This window comes from Uloborus diversus, chromosome 6, assembly GCF_026930045.1.
Source record: "Uloborus diversus isolate 005 chromosome 6, Udiv.v.3.1, whole genome shotgun sequence".
In the NCBI taxonomy this organism is placed as follows: Eukaryota; Metazoa; Arthropoda; class Arachnida; order Araneae; family Uloboridae; genus Uloborus; species Uloborus diversus.
Window position 1 is genome coordinate 34,914,249 of NC_072736.1, and position 17,356 is coordinate 34,931,604.

Below are 17,356 nucleotides of genomic sequence, written 5' to 3' on the forward strand. Positions count from 1 at the left end.
TTAAAATGCGAAAGATGGATTTTAAAAGCGTAACCATGGAAACACGAAATAAAATAAGTTTAAGAAATTAAATGCAAAATAAGGAAAGAAACAACGGATTCAAAAAGCGTAACCGTGAAAACGCGAAAATAAAATGGTTGACAACCTGAATCAAAATGACAATTTTCGAATTTGATTTAAAAACGCTTGTAACTAGAGGTGTGATATCGATGGCAAAACATCGATCTTTCAAAACATCGATGTTAGAAATTAAAACATCGATGGTATGATACATCGACCAAAAAACATCGATGTTTTAAAACATCGATCTTTTTGTCAGTGCATAACATACATTTTTGAATCTACTACATTAAGTTAAGCAATACAAAAGAATACGTACACGACGAATATATTGAAAATACTGAACCTCAAATCATGAATATAAGTTAATAGGAATAATTTCGCAACATCTTGGTATTATAGTAGGACAAAAATTGATAATAAGACAAGCACCGATTAATACAAACTAGTTATAGTAATAAGGAAATATTTTCAAACTTAATGAAACTAAAAGTAAATTTACATCAAAAAAGAATCTAAGAAGAAATGGTATCATAGCACTCACCACCAGTTTAATGTTTACTTTGTCCCCCAAGAAGCGCATTTCTCTTTTCGCAGGCTATCCCGCCAGTCAGAGTAACATCTCTTTCCGATGGAACAGAAGTTCCCATCACTATCAAATACTTTAAAGCAACTTTTACCAGCCTTAAATTTTTAATGTTATAATTTTCACCGTAGTAACGTATAGCATTTTCCCTTAGTTTAAGAACTGGAGCCTTGAAATAGACTGCAAGTTCTGGCACTAAACTACTAGTGTCAGGTTCTTCCAATAGCTTTGACCTCTTCCTCACTCTCTAGTTAATCTACTATCTTGTAGTGACCTTCCCAAAAATCATCCTCTACACAGAAAAATTGATCTTAATAAAATGGGTGCAAAAAAAAATGATTTTTTTTTTAGCAACTCCATAAGTAAACTTAATTACCTAGCGAGAAAATTGGAGCAAATTTTATGATAATTTTAAATTAAAATTCAAAAACATCAACATCGAAAAAGCATTGAAACCAAAACATCAATGGTTCAAAAACATCGAAAGTGAAACATCGATGCTAAAAACATCGATGTTTTAACAAAAACATCGATGTTTCCAAAACATCGACATCGATGTCGCACCCCTACTTGTAACTTTTTTTTCCTTTGAAGATAGAAGCTAAGTTTTTCGACCATAGGTCGAGAGAGATATGGAGTAAAAAATGTCGCTTTTTCAAATGGTGTCAAAAAGAAAACTATGGGACAGTTCCTTCACTTTTAATTGATAGATTTAATAAAGAAAGTAGTGCTTTAATTTCAGCCAAGCCTAAAAAAGTTCGAGCTAAAAACGCAAATTACTCCCGCCGTAGTTAAGTTAGAGCATTGAAACAAATTGTTTAGAACCCGGAAAATTCTACAATTTTTAACGATACATAATATTAATATGTGCAAGTAATTTTTCACCCCTTTAATAGCCAATAATAGGCAATTTAAGTGAAATTTGGGCCTTCATTGGAATAAAAAAAGAATTATTTATCATATTTTTTTTTTCGAATTATAGCCTATGTTACTCAGTAAGAAAGCACCTTTCATATAGTGAAGGAATTTTTCGAATAGGTGCAGTGGTTCCGGAGATTACCTCGAATATATAAACACACAAAAATCCGCCCTCTCTCTTCATAATATTAGTATAGTGCCTAGAAGGAGGCCCTTTTTAGGCACTATAATATTAGTATAGATTATAGATTGCCTGTTTTTCTATTTCAAAGCATGTATCAAGTACTGAAAATAAATTGTGTCAACTATTGGATGGTCTCGTTTTAGTTTGGTGTGAACTCTGACCCAATGTTTTTTTTTTTATTAAAACAAACACACACACACAAAATTTTTGCATTTTTTTTTTTTTATTAATCTAATTTTTTCGTTGCATTATAAGAGGGGGCTAGCTGGTGCAGTCATCATTTATTAAAAGTTTCCCCTTTTATGAATTTAGCTAGGTTAACAAACAGAAAAAAATCATCTTAAAAGCATCAACTACTGGTGGTTTTACCTTACTCTGCTTTCTGAACAGTTTTAGGTTTACTTCGGATTTTGTGCTTTGGAGAAGAACATTCATCTAGTTCCTCTCTTTGAATCCGCTTTTGTCATCATCTCCTCGCTTTTACCTGCGCCTTTCTTCAAGTTCCAAGTTTTATAAAACAAAAGAATTTTCCTGCACTTTGTTTCAAAATTTTTTTAATACACATGAGATTTTGGGGGGAGAGGAACGTCCTCCCAAATAACCTCCATGGATCCGCCTCTGCTATTGTCTGATCCAGTGGTTGGAAAAACTAAATTTTTTTTGTAGCGAACTACAACTACAACTACTTTAGCACAAATGTAGTTAACTACAACTATAACTACTTTTTTCAAAATGTAGCAACTACAAACTACTTTTGAAATGTAATCGCTACTTCGCTACTTTTTAAAAATTAAATAAATAAATAACATACACATACACACCGTTTGAGATTGAATGAAAAAATTAACAAAATTTTCAGATTAATATATTGGTTCATTTGAACATGGAATATTGCTATAAATTATTTATTCTTTCTTCCTTTACTGAAACGATTCGTCAATCGAAACATTTTTTACCAATTGCACGAATATTCCCTGCAAGAAAGGATTTAAAAGTGGAAGGAGTTCAACCTTCAAATTTTTAATCCTTTCCTGACAGCAAGGCCGTATCCAGAAATTTTTTTCGGGAGGGGCCCGGATTAGCACATTGCCCAACACACACACCATATAGTATATAGAGACACACCAAACGCATAAAAATGTTAACATAGAAGACTTTTTGTTTCGATTTTTAACGATTCCACTGTTTGGACTGTTGTTATTTTATTTTAATTTCTTATTATTTTTCTTATTCACCTTGTAGTGGTTAGGATAACGCGAGGGTGTCCCTTTAAGTCGGATGTAGAACATCCATAATTTCAGGGGGTCCGGGGGTTTCTTCCCCCGAGAAATTTTTGAAAAAAAAAAAGTCTGTATTTTGAGGCCTTATATTAGGTAATTGAAACAACGAAAATATGAAAAAAAAAATAGGCAAACAAAGTTTTTTAAAAGTTATACATTCTTTTTCCAATCAAGATCAAACAAAATAAAAATTGCTTGCTCGACAAATCATGGAAATTAATGGACAGAGAGGAAAAACGAGAGAGGAGAAAAGAGAAGCACCCCGTCATCTGCTCATATCGACTTTTAGTGAAGCTTGTTTTTGATCACTCCCCCTATCCCCACTTTTTTTCATTAACTGCCCTACAGTATGAAAATTGTACAAAATAGTTTAAAAGAAATAGTGTAGACATGCAGAAAATAAGAACGGAAGGGTAATATTCTGGTCATTTGGACAATTCATACTTTATTTTCTTGATGAGATACAAAATTGAAGAACTTTTCAAGGAATTTCAAAAACTTAAATAATTTTCAGACTCTCGAACAGTTGAAATTATTTGAAGGTCTTATAACTTTGTACGACACACCCGTTTTAAGTTAATTAATGCAACGAAATATTTCTCGAAACAAACTTTTTTTTTTCAATTACAAGTAGTGCAGAAAATGAAAAAGAGTAGAGTAAGTGTTATTTTTTTTCTCATACTTAAGGTATTAACAGTATGCCGTAGAAGTAAGAAATTAAAAAAAAAAAAAACAAGCAATAACAAAAGAACTTCCATGATACTGAATTCGGCATTAAATAAATGCAAGACATGAAACATATCAGTCACAAAAATGATCTTGAAAATTATGCTACAAAAACGCGAGAATCGTGATTTTTGCATTTTTTACGCAGGGTGTATCAAGGAGCTGAATTTGGAACATCTTGGTAACAAGATACTCGCCTAATTGGAAACTAGGGGCCTAGTCTTTGGGGAGTCCCCGGCTCGAAATCAGTACAGTGTAAGTTTTATAAGAGTTTTAGGGGGAGGAGGGCAGGGTCGTGTACAGAGGGGAGAAGGGACACCTGTTAGTCCGGGCTCGAGCTTAAATGGGGCCCAATATCTTTAAACCTGGGGTTCAAAATATAGGTTAATAATATGGAGGGGGCCCAAAAAAGGTATTTGTAACAGCCCCAAAATTTCTGTGCACGCCCCTGGAGGAGGAAGTGCACAGAAGTCAGTTCGGCAGACTTTTCAAGTCTGCCGAACCAGACTTTACCAAAACTGACAAAGGGCCTGCCTTGACCTTGGACTGCCCTGAATTGAATTGGGAAAGAGAGCAGGAAATCCTAATTAAAGGTCTAAATTTCAAGTGTGCCTTGCGGCTAATGAGAAATAGAATTGCTTTTTCTGTATTTCTTCAAAATATTATAAATCTTGAATAGTAGCAAAATTAGGAATTAAAAAAATAATTCGTTATTCTCCTTTTCTGACATTAGGAATTAAAAAAAAAAAAAACCTTCTTCTGTTTTACGGTACAAAACATTTCGGGTTTGGGCTGTCAGGCGCCCCTCTGGATACGGCCCTGCCTGACAGTAAATAGTATTTCATTCAAGAAGAGCAACTCGGCTACTTGAAATTGAGATAAATCCAATCGTAATTTAATTTAAATTTTACATAGACTAGACATACCTATACATAAAATTGATTTAGATGATGAAGTGCATCAACAAAAGAGAAAAACTTAAATTTTCATTATATGAGTTAATTTTAAAGGAACTTATATTTCATAGTTAGGGATTCATAGGATAACATTAGTTATTTCATAGGAATTTATTGCTTTTGAGCTTCAAGCTAGGGTTCCAGACCTGGACACCATTTCTTTTCTTACGCCCCTGATAAAATGAAATAACAGCATTTTTCTATTTTGCCAATAACCTCAAAAACTCACAACATTTAATAATTGACTTTTAATATGTTAATATATCAACACTCAATCAGTAAAAAGGACAAAATAAAGAAAAATGAAAAATACCCCAATCGGTACTACTAATTATCCGAAACATGAAACATAACTAAAAATGATTACTTTACTTCAATGTGCAATTTTTAACAACAGTGGACTAGGGCTACAACGCAATTCGACTAACGCGAAATGTCTATATAGAGCGAGTTTTACTCGAGGAACGAATTTTGCAGCTGACACGAATTCCTCACCCGCTACACGAAAATTTTCTTAACGGAAGCGCAGGGCTTATATCACCTTCTTTCTTGGGTACTAAATATTAGTTCGACTGCATGTGCAAATGGCATTAATACCGAAAGCTTTTTGCTTAACGGGCAAAGTTTGCAGGAAACGGGAAAAAAATCGTTTCTTTCTTTTTAAGCCATGCTCTATTCAAGGCGAATATTGGGAAAATGTAAAAGTTTCTATGCCAAATAAAGTAATGGCGTCAAACAGATACAACACATGACGTCAAAATTATATGTTAGAGGTCAGCTCGAATTTTTCAGTCTTACGAATCTGATTGGTGCAACTTTTACTCGCGTAAGACTTGCACCAGTCAGATTCGTTTGAAAACGCGTTTTTTTTAAAACTTGATTCAAAAGTAGTTTCCAGAAATCGCTACAAACTACTTTTTTTTGTAGCGAACTACTCGCTACTCTACTTTTTTAAAAAAGTAGTGCGCTACACTACAAACTACTAAAAAATGTAGCTACTACAGTAGCGTCGCTACTTGTAGCGCGCTACTTCCAACCACTGGTCTGATCGCTTTTCCTGGAGCCTTCCTTCAAGTTCAAGTTCTATAAAAAAGAATTTTGCTGCTGACTGTTCTAAAAATTTTCAGGTACACATGAGATTTTGAGGAGAGGGAAACGTTTCTCCGTCCCCCTCAGTGAATCCACTTCTATTTTATAATTGTTTTTTTGGAGCTTCTGTTCAAGTTCCAAAACAGCAGAATTTTCATGCACTCTGTTGTGAAAATTGCTAGGTGTATATGGGATTTTGGGGGGGGGGGAGGGGAACTTTCCCCAGTTCCCCTGCTGCTGTTGTCTAATTGCTTTTCATGGTGCTTTAGTTGTGGTTCTAAAAAACAAATTTTTCTCCCGTACTTGTTTTCTGAATAGTTTTAGGTACACTTGTTTTTTTTCCTTGGGGGGGGGGGAGACATTCCCGCAGCTTCTCTTTTAAGATCCGCTTTTGCAATTCTCTCCTCGCTTTTCCTGGCGCCTTTCTTCAAGTTCAAGTTTTAAAAAATGGAAGAACTTTCCTGTATTCCATTCTGAAAATTTTTAGGTACACTTTTTTTTTTGAGCTGGGGGACGTTCCCCCTCTGTGGATCCGCGCCTGGTCAAGGGGAGGAGGGTGAATCCGTACAGGTTACTTAAAACTTTCGGGTCGAATGATAGCGGCAAATTTAGAAGTCTACAAGTCCTCATTTACACAATTAGACATATAAGGAGGGTTAAAAATAATGCTAAACCCATAATTATAAATGTCCAAACCGTAGAATCATACAGTAAAGAAAACAAGAGAGTATTATCGAAGAAATTGCAATCGAATTTCGGAATGAATGAAAAATCCGAGACATGTGTAAAAGCGTAAGAAATGGCTAAGATGTGTAAATTTTGAACCTAATTTGTAGAATTCTATAAATATGCATGTTCTTGAACTCAAAATCCATGACCAGATGTCAGTTTCCATGATTTTTGAGCATTTTTTTTGCTGAAAATGACTTTCTGTGACTATTTTCGATCATACTCGAAATCCATGACTCTTCCTGCCTTTTGAGGTGTGCGGACACCCTCTCCAATGAACATGAAACACCAGCTGACCTCCTGGCAGCTGTTCATAGCCTTCCTCCACTGCCTTGTAACCAACTGGCTCATAAAACTCACCCGGATAACATTACATGCCTGCACCATATTCAAGGACCACAGAAACATCAGTTTTTCTCTCGTAAAAAGTTTATTATTTAAATCCAAACTTATGACTGTCTGTTACACTGGACCCTTGTCTGTTACTGGTGACCGTACCCTAAGTTGAGTTTTAAATATTTATTTATTTTTTATTTTCAATAAACACTAAAAGTTCCAAGTAGACAAGAAATTTTCACACCAACTTCCCAAATATATTTAATATTTATGAATCAGTAACAAATACAAATATTTATATTTATGTATCAAATAAATATATATCAGCAACAAATACAAATATATTACACTTCTGAACTTACAAATGAAATAAATAATAAAAATGCATGATGCAAGATCATAAAATAAAATGCACATTTATACATTGATTTTTGTACAAGAAATGGGAAATAATTTCAATGATGATCAATATTACAAATGCAGAATTGCAAAAAATAAAAGATAAAAACAATAAAATAAAATAGTAAAACAAAACATAAATTCTTAAATGACATAAAAATCACTGAGCTTTTTGACTTGTTACTAAGGATTGCTTTCATGTTATCAACATGTAATGCTTTGAGCTTTTAAGCTTTATAAAGCAACATCACATATAAAAATTCTTTCAATAACTCGTTTCTATGAAATACAAAATGCAGTAGAGTTTCAATGTAAATACAACAAAATAGGTTTAGTTAGGTGCTTGCTTAGGCAAATCAAAACAGGAATGCACCAATTGAACAAGTAAAGTTCCTTAAAATTTGTTCTATTGTTAGTGTGCCAACATAGTGTTGAAAAAAAAAGGGAGGGAGGGGGTGGGTAGAGAACAGGGTTCGCTGATATATACATATCAGTCGATATATATATATCCAATATTTATTTCAAAAATATCATGATATTTTGATATTTATTTTTTTAACTGCGGTATTTTCAATATAAAATTATATTAATAATAGTAATATTATTTCTTTATTTTTAAAATCAACCTAAAAGTTTTGTGTTACATTTTTATGATGTATTAATATATCATTAATGTAATAAAGTAATAAAATAATCCTTTTTATTTTATGTTCTTAAAATTATTAGTAATGTAACAATTTTAATTCATATTAAAAGTGCTTAATTATTTACTAGATGTGTTTTTGTCATAAAAAAAAATTGCTTATGACTGTGTGTCGACTAATGCCTATTTTTTACTTCTGAATCATATAACTGTGTAAACGCATTTAACAGAAGAGAAATGAATAAAACAGCTGATGCAAAATTAACTCCATCAAAACTAATAAAAATGTAAAATGAATTATTACATTTTAATAATGAAACACCTTAGTTTTAAGTCTACATATTGAAATAATAATGTAAGAAAATGAGTGATTTGAGGATGCATTCACTATTTTGAAGACTTTAGTTTGTGCTGATTGAAAATATAGGATACATATCAAAATATCCGATGTATATATTTAAAAAAATCGGATATTTTCGATATTTTCAAAGCCTGGGGTTAGTATAACAATATTTTTGCAGACAACATTTTTGAAATAAACATATTTAAACTTGTTCACAGTGATTCTGCCCATGACATATGGATTGATATTTTAACTGAGTGAATTTTTAGCATCTTACTCTATGTTTGACCTTCAGATTGAATCCCTTCATTTTTTTTTCTCTTTAAATATACATAAAAAAAGGTTCATTTTCTTGACAGAAGTAACAAAATATAGTAACTATTTTTTACTTTAGTTAGATAATATTTGCAATAGTTTCAGACAAAATAAATGATGAAATAAACAAAGAATAAAATTTCTATACTCAAAGTATCACTTAATTTCAACTTAAAAACTGAAATACTCATTGGATATAATTTTTTCAATGAACAAGCATTCATTTTTAATTAAAATTTGTAATTAGTTTAAAAAACAACACTGCTCAAACTACTTAATAATTACAATACTAAACTGGATAATAAAGTATGAACTTTATGGGTGTGATTTTGTGACATACATTTTGGGATTTTGTGTGTAAATGACAAAAAAGAATAAATAAAAAAAAGCTGTCCTTTTTTTTTGGGGGGGGGGGCAGTAGCAAATACAAATTAATCTTCATGGCAATCTTATGAGCCAACTAATACATTCAACTTCAAGAAAATTATGTTCAAAAATACCAAATTACTGCTAAAGGCAGCCAAATCATTTTTCATTAACACACAAGTACCTAATCTTGCATATTACTTTTTAAAAAGGCAACATGAAACATCTTCTTCTTCTTTTTTTGCACAACAATACAATTTCATATCTTTCAACATCTCTTTCCAGAGTTTAAGAAGATTTCATGTGATATTATTTTGTACTAATAAAATTAAATCAGTTGTTTAACTAATAAAAATGAAACAAAAAGATACTATTGACTAAGAGTAATTTGATGCACAATTCTGCAGAAAGGAAGAAATTAATTGGCGAATGCAGCACTAGCCAAAGCCAAGATGGCTCATTTTTGCTCTGAAGCAATAATGCCATGCAGCTGTGAGCCTCTGTGACATAGTGCAGCTTTTAAATCTTACTTTAAAAAACAAAGTAAGATTTAAAAGCTGCATAGTGCACTATGTCACGGAGGCTCACAGCTGCATAGCAGTATTGCTTCAGAACAAAAATGAGCCATCCTGGCTTTTGATACTGGTGAATTTATGTATATATTTATTTCAAAGTGGAGAAGAAATTGCAGGAGATATTATCTTATGTGTGGAAGGGTGGAAGATAGGGTTAAAATGCAAAAAGTTTCAGCAAAATGTGAAAGTTTTGGCAGGTGCGTAATTCAGGTGACTGAAATAAATGAGAGAGTAAAATTTGACATAAAAATATAAAATCAGCAAGCAATGAAACTTAACCTCATCATTTACAGCTCAAATATAAACTTCCTCTAAAATTTGATTGCAAGGCAAGTATGCGATAAAAATGTATAAAACATTGATAAAAAAGCAAATTCACAAAAACTTGCAAACATGTGATTTTTGGGACTGCAAGGAATCCTGTTTTTCAATAAAAGAAACACGTGACTAGAAATATTGGAAAACTTCTAGTCAGGTGAGTGACGTGTTTTTTAACAATGTTTCACACATTTTTAATTTTTAGTAAGAAAGAATTTATTTACCTTAGTCTGAGCACTGTTTCTGAACACTGTTACTTGAAACTCTATTAGACATTTTTTATAATGCAGTAAAATCTCAAAGTTTAACAATTGAAGGGCTCGGGGCAGAAAAGTGACAGTCACAAGAAGTGACTTTTCGATCAAAATTCTTGTTTCTCATAACTAAAATTGAAATAAAAATGACAATGGATTATGTTATTTGGAGAAAAACATATCTGATTTTAGTATTGCAGAATATAGAATATATAATACCTTTGAAAAATTCTACAAATATTTTTTTTTTAAGTTGGAAATTGGCCTACTGAAAAATTGACGTCAAGTGGCATATCACATTCTTGACCTGAACCCTTCAATTCAAATAGCATGAAATTATAAAGTCAGAACAAACAACGTAAGTAGAAGCACAAATTTGTAAATTACAGCAGACACGTGTTTCGGCGTTACAGGGAACGCCTTTTTCAATGCAAAAAATAATGAGCTTATGGATGAAAAGACATCCCTGTAACGCCGAAACACGTGTCTGCTGTAATTTACAAATTTGTGCTTCTACTTACGTTGTTTGTTCTGACTTTACTATTCAGCACAAAGGTATTTATTTATCTTAGCATGAAATTAGTTTAAAATAATGACAATAATAATATGAATACAATTAAATAACACATGCCATCAGAATACTTTCCCTCTAAGATTCAATTTGATAAAAGTTTCTATAGCCATATTTTCACTCATGATCTCTGTTTGAAATTTCATTTGAACTAAACAGTTCTGGAGTTAATGAGAGGAGTCATGGAAAAAGGGGTCAATGCAAAGGCCTCGATATTGCCCATAAGCAAGTGCAGAGGCGGCAAATAGGGGGGGGGGCGAGAGGGGGCGGTTGCACCCCCAAATTTTTCACTCAGAATAATAAAAAAATAGAAAATTCAATTAAAATAACTTAGAAAATCATTTGCCTGCATTTTCGGAGCAGAAAAACTGATGGAGAATAATTGTTTTCCTTAACTAAAGAAGTAGTCTTCATATGGGTTAAATTTTTCAAAATTGCATACTCTATGTTATGATGGTGCATTTTATATGAGATGCCCATACAGTGTTGAGACTGCGCAATTTTTGCGAGTAAACTCCATGTCATTTTACGTAAATTTTAATGCTCATATTATAATTTAATGATTAGCTAGTAAGTGTTCAATGATTCCTTGTACTAGAAACACATTGTAGCAACTCGATGTATTATATGCTTTCTTTCAAACTCTTGGGAAAGACATGCTCTTTTTGAAAAACATCCCACATCAAAAAATACTTTCACATCTACAAATATATCTAGAGGCTCTTTACTAGACAGTCTCTGAGTGACACTTGATAGTATTCAAGAGTTAAATCTATAAAAGTCCCCTGGAAGAATTATTGTAAAGCGACGTTTTCAATGATAGGAAATCTGATATCATTTTAATAGGTATAACTTAGTTTGAATTTTTGTTTACTTTGCTTATACTGCAGAGCGTTTTTGAACAACACTACACTCTATCACAAAAGTTTTAATCCGTTAATCTTAATTCTTGGATTGACAATTGAAACTCTTAGTAATTTTCGCACTAATGCATGCTTGAACCAGGTGTGTAACTTTGTGACTGAATTTTCCATAACAGTTTTTACTATGTGCCAATGTACAAGAAGTGACAAAACCCACTTGAAGTTTTAGTCAAAATAGTAAATCAATATTTTGAATAAAATGATCAATTTAGTTTCTTAAAAATTGAGACAGAATTTGATGAGATATATTTATTATTGGTCTTAAGTTCAATATTAGGTAGATCGGTTATAGAAAAAGAAAAATATTACGCTTATAAGTAAAATTTATATCATGAGGGAAGAGGAATTGTTTTGTGAATTGCGATTATACTTTTTAATGATGCAAAGAAAATACTAGCCCAATTTAAAAAGTTTTCTTGGTAACTTTAAAGAGAGGAATCTAAAGGAATTGTGTTTTTTAACATAACTTTCTTGCTTCCATTGTTTTTTGACTGTTTCAATCAGGTCAGTCATTTGAAAGATGACTTTTGTGTCTCAACTTCAATATTGCCTTATTATTCTTAACATTAAAACCATTTTATTATCACTTTCTGTTAACCAATATGTATTTTATACCGTACTGAAGAAATTCATGTTCATCAAATGCGACCCCCCAAACAAAATGCTGAAATGCGGCCCCTGAGCAAGTGTGTGAGTGTGATTGCTCAGTTTCATGTAGCGAAAGTTAAGCCTATTTTCGGTTACAGTTAGGCTATCTGTTCAAAGTTTATTTATGTCCTTAGTATTTCTTTCAGGTCTAATTTCCTCTGACTAAATGGAGGCTACCTGGTACATAGTGGTACATGAGTTCTCTTCCAAGCATTTTTAATAATATTTGACAACTCCATTAAAAATTTATTAAGAGAAGGAAGACAAAACAGTCTTATCAAATGAAATCAAACATTCTGAAATTTTCAGAGGCAGTTTGTTTACATTTCACTGTTGCCATTTGACAATAAGTAATAAGCTCAAATCTTGAGATTAGACATCTTAGAGTTTTATTAATATAGATATGTAACTTTATAAATACTGAATTTAGGTAACAACAAATTCTCTCATACATACTTATGCTGTCCTTTAATAATTAAAGAGTGAGATGCCTTCTAATCATGACTTAGTGGTTTGTAATTTACTTTTGCTGTAGGTCCCCTAGTGCTCCATAAGAACATTATGTGCTATGCCAGTTTAGCTACTTGGAAGTAGAAAATGGTTTGCCATCTACAGTCAAACCTCATTATCGTGATACCCGGATTTCATAACACTCCGGATGTCACGTCACTTTTTCAAAGTCCCGAACTTATGCTGTATTATTTTAATATTAAGTGGCTTCAGATTTTAGGACAGTTTTTTTGGTGCAACTCTGGTTATGACGACACTTTAAGCTGCGCAGACTGAATCAAATATTTTTTATGTACTGAAAAATTTTCAGTAAAATTAATAAAAACAGCTGTTGTTGTTACTTATGTCACTCGGGAACCCGAGCCCGAGTAGTGATGCTACTCGATTTTAAGGCAGAGGGGTTACGGCTTCCGTTTTAATCGAGCGCCTATTTCTAGGTGAAAGTCCGATTTGGCTCAAACAATGCAATAGATGGTGGCACCATCTATGGACAGTTCGATAATTTAAAACCAGACCAGAAGCCGAATAACTTTCTGGTCTAGCACCCCCAGAGGTATCATTTCACTTGGAGGACATTGTGACCACGAGCATATTTAACGTCGCACAGTCACCATTAATGATGACGGTGGATCTTCCACCAGCAAGGATCAAACCCGAGACCCTCTGGTCACAAGTTCAATGCCTTATCGATCAGGCCACCACAGCCCTATGAAAACACCTGGAAATGTTTGTTGTAGGAACTTGGGACTCTGACAAGAGATTTGACCAGGGATGACAACATCTTAAGAATGGCAGAGGGCGAATAGATAAGTTTTGAAAGGGACAGATTTCAGATTTTGACAAGATGAGGGACAATAGAAAGGAATTCAAAGCAAGTGGATTGTAATACTGGATGAGGGAAACAGCAGAAGAAGAGAAAGACCATAGCTATCTGAAGCTGTAGGTGGTCACTACAAGCTTCTCCAATGAGAGAAAAAGAGATAAGAGCTCCTCATTAGATTGGAAAAGGACATACAACTTTAAAGTAGATTAAAGAATTACAAAGGGTTTTTTTCACCTTTGAAAAGTGGGGCTAGCTGTCAAAATCTAATCAAATTGCGGACAAAAGTGAAAAGTCTTAAATTAGTTTCTTTCTTGCTGATAATTTCATGGAAAAAAAGAATGTTAAAAATGTTATTTAAAAGTTTAGCAAACATATTGGAAAGCATTTTAGAATTGGGGTGGGGGGGGGAGAAGAGTGCAGCATTTTTTAAAAAAATAACTTTGTTATGTCTACCAATAATTCAAATTTACATTAGTTAAATATAATTAAATATATATATATGTATATATATATATATATATATACATATAGATACTATTAATTTCTTCATTAAATCTAATTTTAATGTCAACTAAAGTTTAATTATGAATTTTTAAACTATTCCGATTATGACGTCGCTCCGGCTATGACGGCACTTTGTTGACAGTCCCAAAGGTGTCGTGATAACGAGGTTTGACTGTATCTAGTTTAAATCAACCTAGTTCCTTCTGGGTTCAAAAAGTATAGAAAAAAATATTGATGTGGACACCATATCAGGCAATGAAAAGCAAAGGGATATAAGTTTTGTTTTATAGTCAAGTTTAATTTTCAAGTTTTGAGTAAAACACGCTTAAAGATTAGGTTCTAGGTAGGCTGTCATTGAATTTTTTTTCTAAATCATGCTCACCTACCAGAGATACTGTGTACTATCTCTTGCCCCAAGACAGAGGAGAGGTTCACCTTCCATTTGTATTGCACGGTTCCCCTTCCATCTTTCAAATAAAACTTATTTTAATGAGTTCTTACAATATTTTTTGTAAATTAATAAAGTATAGTAAATATAGAGAGTGGCACTTTCAAATTTAATGAAACTTGATGTTTCGTTGGTATCTGCAGGGCTCCCAACACATTTTAGCTTTAGAAAAGGGTAAAAGAGGACCATTTTCAATCAAAAAGAGGACTAAAAAAAGAGGACCTTGGGAGGACCATTCATTTAAACCCAAGGAAGCACCAAAAGGCAAATTAGCTGCATGCTGCTAAATCTGTGAAAATAATTCGTTAATTAACCATAATACTGATTTTTAATGATATAATTCCTTTATCACCTTCTGCAAAACTGATCTTTTTATCCATTGAATAATATTATTTACACAAACATTTGGATGAGAGGGGGGGGGGGAAGCACTTAGCTCAGCACTCAAGGCTCCTTAGAACTAAATAGGCGTAATGATACATTTTGAGTTGAACCAGAGATGCTGGTAGTCTCACTGAAGGATAGTTAGTCTTTAGTTTAAAATTATTTTGTGTTTTTCTGTCTTGTAATGCTTCTTAATAGTGTTATATCCCTTCTCAACCGATATGAATCTATCACACACCAAACAGATCTATTGTATTGAAAATTTTCCTAAAAATGTCTGAAATGCTCAATCACAAAGAGAAGCAGATCACATGAGGCTTAGTTTCGCAATTTTCATATTCAAAGTATATTTTCAAGAATCATATAGCTTACATTAAAAAAAAAATCATGATTGCAGGGCTATGAGTGCTTTGAGCTTTTATGAGGGGAAAAAACCAATTCCCCCCTTTAGCAGATATCATGACAATGAAATGATGTACAGAAATTCAACTTCATAAAATTATATAATTCACTTTGTTTCAAATACAAACGCTATTTTAAAATGTTATGTGCTCAATTGTTTAAATTTAATATCCCCCCACACCCAAAAAAAAAAAAAAAAACAGTAATAACCGAAAATAAGCTAGTAATAATCAAAATTAAGTTTCCAAAACTAAATAAACCTAAATTACACAGCACTAAAATTTTTAATTTTTCAGTTATTTAAATAAAAATTAAATCGAATTAATCTAACGTAGCATGTAAAAATAACTTTTAATTGCCATAAATATAAAAAAATATTTATAAGATGCAAAACGATTGAAAGCTCAGAGAAACAAATTTTCACGAACCAAGTTCAATGTTGGCTTGTTTCCCATAAAATACATTTATTTTCTACTAAATTAAACATAAAACATGCTAATCTAAAGTGGCATATGGAAAAATAATATTGGATTAGGCAAAATATTTTAATTTTTAAATGATTCAAAAAGATTGAAATTTCAAACACTAAAAGCAATTTTTCGCGAAGTCCGAGTAAGTTCAATGTTGCCGTGGTTTCCAAAAATATTCATTCGTTAGTTATTGAAATTAAATGAAAAATAAGCTAATCTAAAGTAGCATTTGTCAAAATTACTTGCAATTGTCAAAAACATCGAAATGTTTACAAGATGCAAAAGGATTGAAATTTCAAACGCGAGATGCAGTTTTCCGCGAAGTCCGAGTATGTTCAATGTTGCCATGGTTTCCAAAATATTTCCTTCGTCAATTATTGAAATTAAACGAAATATGAGCTAAACTAAGGTAGCATATGTTAAAATAACTTCCAATAGTGGAAAACATCAACATATTTACAAGATGCAAAAGGATTGAAATTTAAACGCGAGAAGCATTTTTCCGCGAAGTCCGAGTCAGTTCAATGTTGCCGTGGTTTTCAAAATAATTCCTTTATAATTATTGAAATTAAACGAAAAATAAGCTAAGCTAAGGCAGCACATGTCAAAATCACTTCAGATTGTAAAAAGCATCAAAATATTAACAAGATGCAAAAGGATTAAAACCTCAAACACGAAAGCAATTTTTCGCGACAAATCATATCGAATATCGAATTCAGAAAATTGCACTAATGAAATATTTTTAAAAGAATTACAAGCACAATGCAATGTCAAAGAATTAAAGCAATAAAGAAACTTTTTATACTTTTTCAAGGTTTTCAAGAAATTAAAAATGACCTTTTTTTTCCCCCAAGAACGTTTCAATGGTTTCAAAGGTTTTTCATGGGCGTACAACCTTGTTTAACACTTGCTGCCGTGGCGTGTTTGGGTGTATAGTAACTTTTAACGAAATGAAAAACTTTTAAAATCTGATATTTTAGTAAAAACAATATAAAAGCGGACTAATCGGACCAAAATGTTAAAAAACGGTCTAAAACGGACTCAACCATAAAAAACGGACTTTGGCGGGAAAAGCGGACCATTTGGGAGCCCTGTATCCGACATCTATTATTTCAATAACAATAAGTAAATGTATTATGTAAAATAAAAAACTTAAGTACTGCAGAGGGAAGAGAAGAACTCCAACGCTTAACCCTGTTGCCCCTGTTGTCATTTGTGGTGAATTGATGCAGCAAAGAATTTTAGAGCTTCATAACAGAAATACAAACATTTAATAATAGTTACATGGGAATTTTAATAAATATCGCCAAGTTAACACTGGATTGGGAATTTCCTTTCTAGCCCTAAACTTGTTTCTGATTTCGCAATATATTGCAAATGGTCAACTTTATAATATCCCTTCAGTTTATATTAGGAGAAAAACAACTCAATATTAACATTGATTAGGCAAAAAGACAAGTAAAGAGCACTTTTGGAACATACGATCACAACTAAGAAGAATCGCAAATCGATGCAGGCCCCTAGGAATGAAATTTTAGCATTCTATGGCTAACCATTTTTTAGTTATGCATGATACACAAGCATAAACAAATGCCA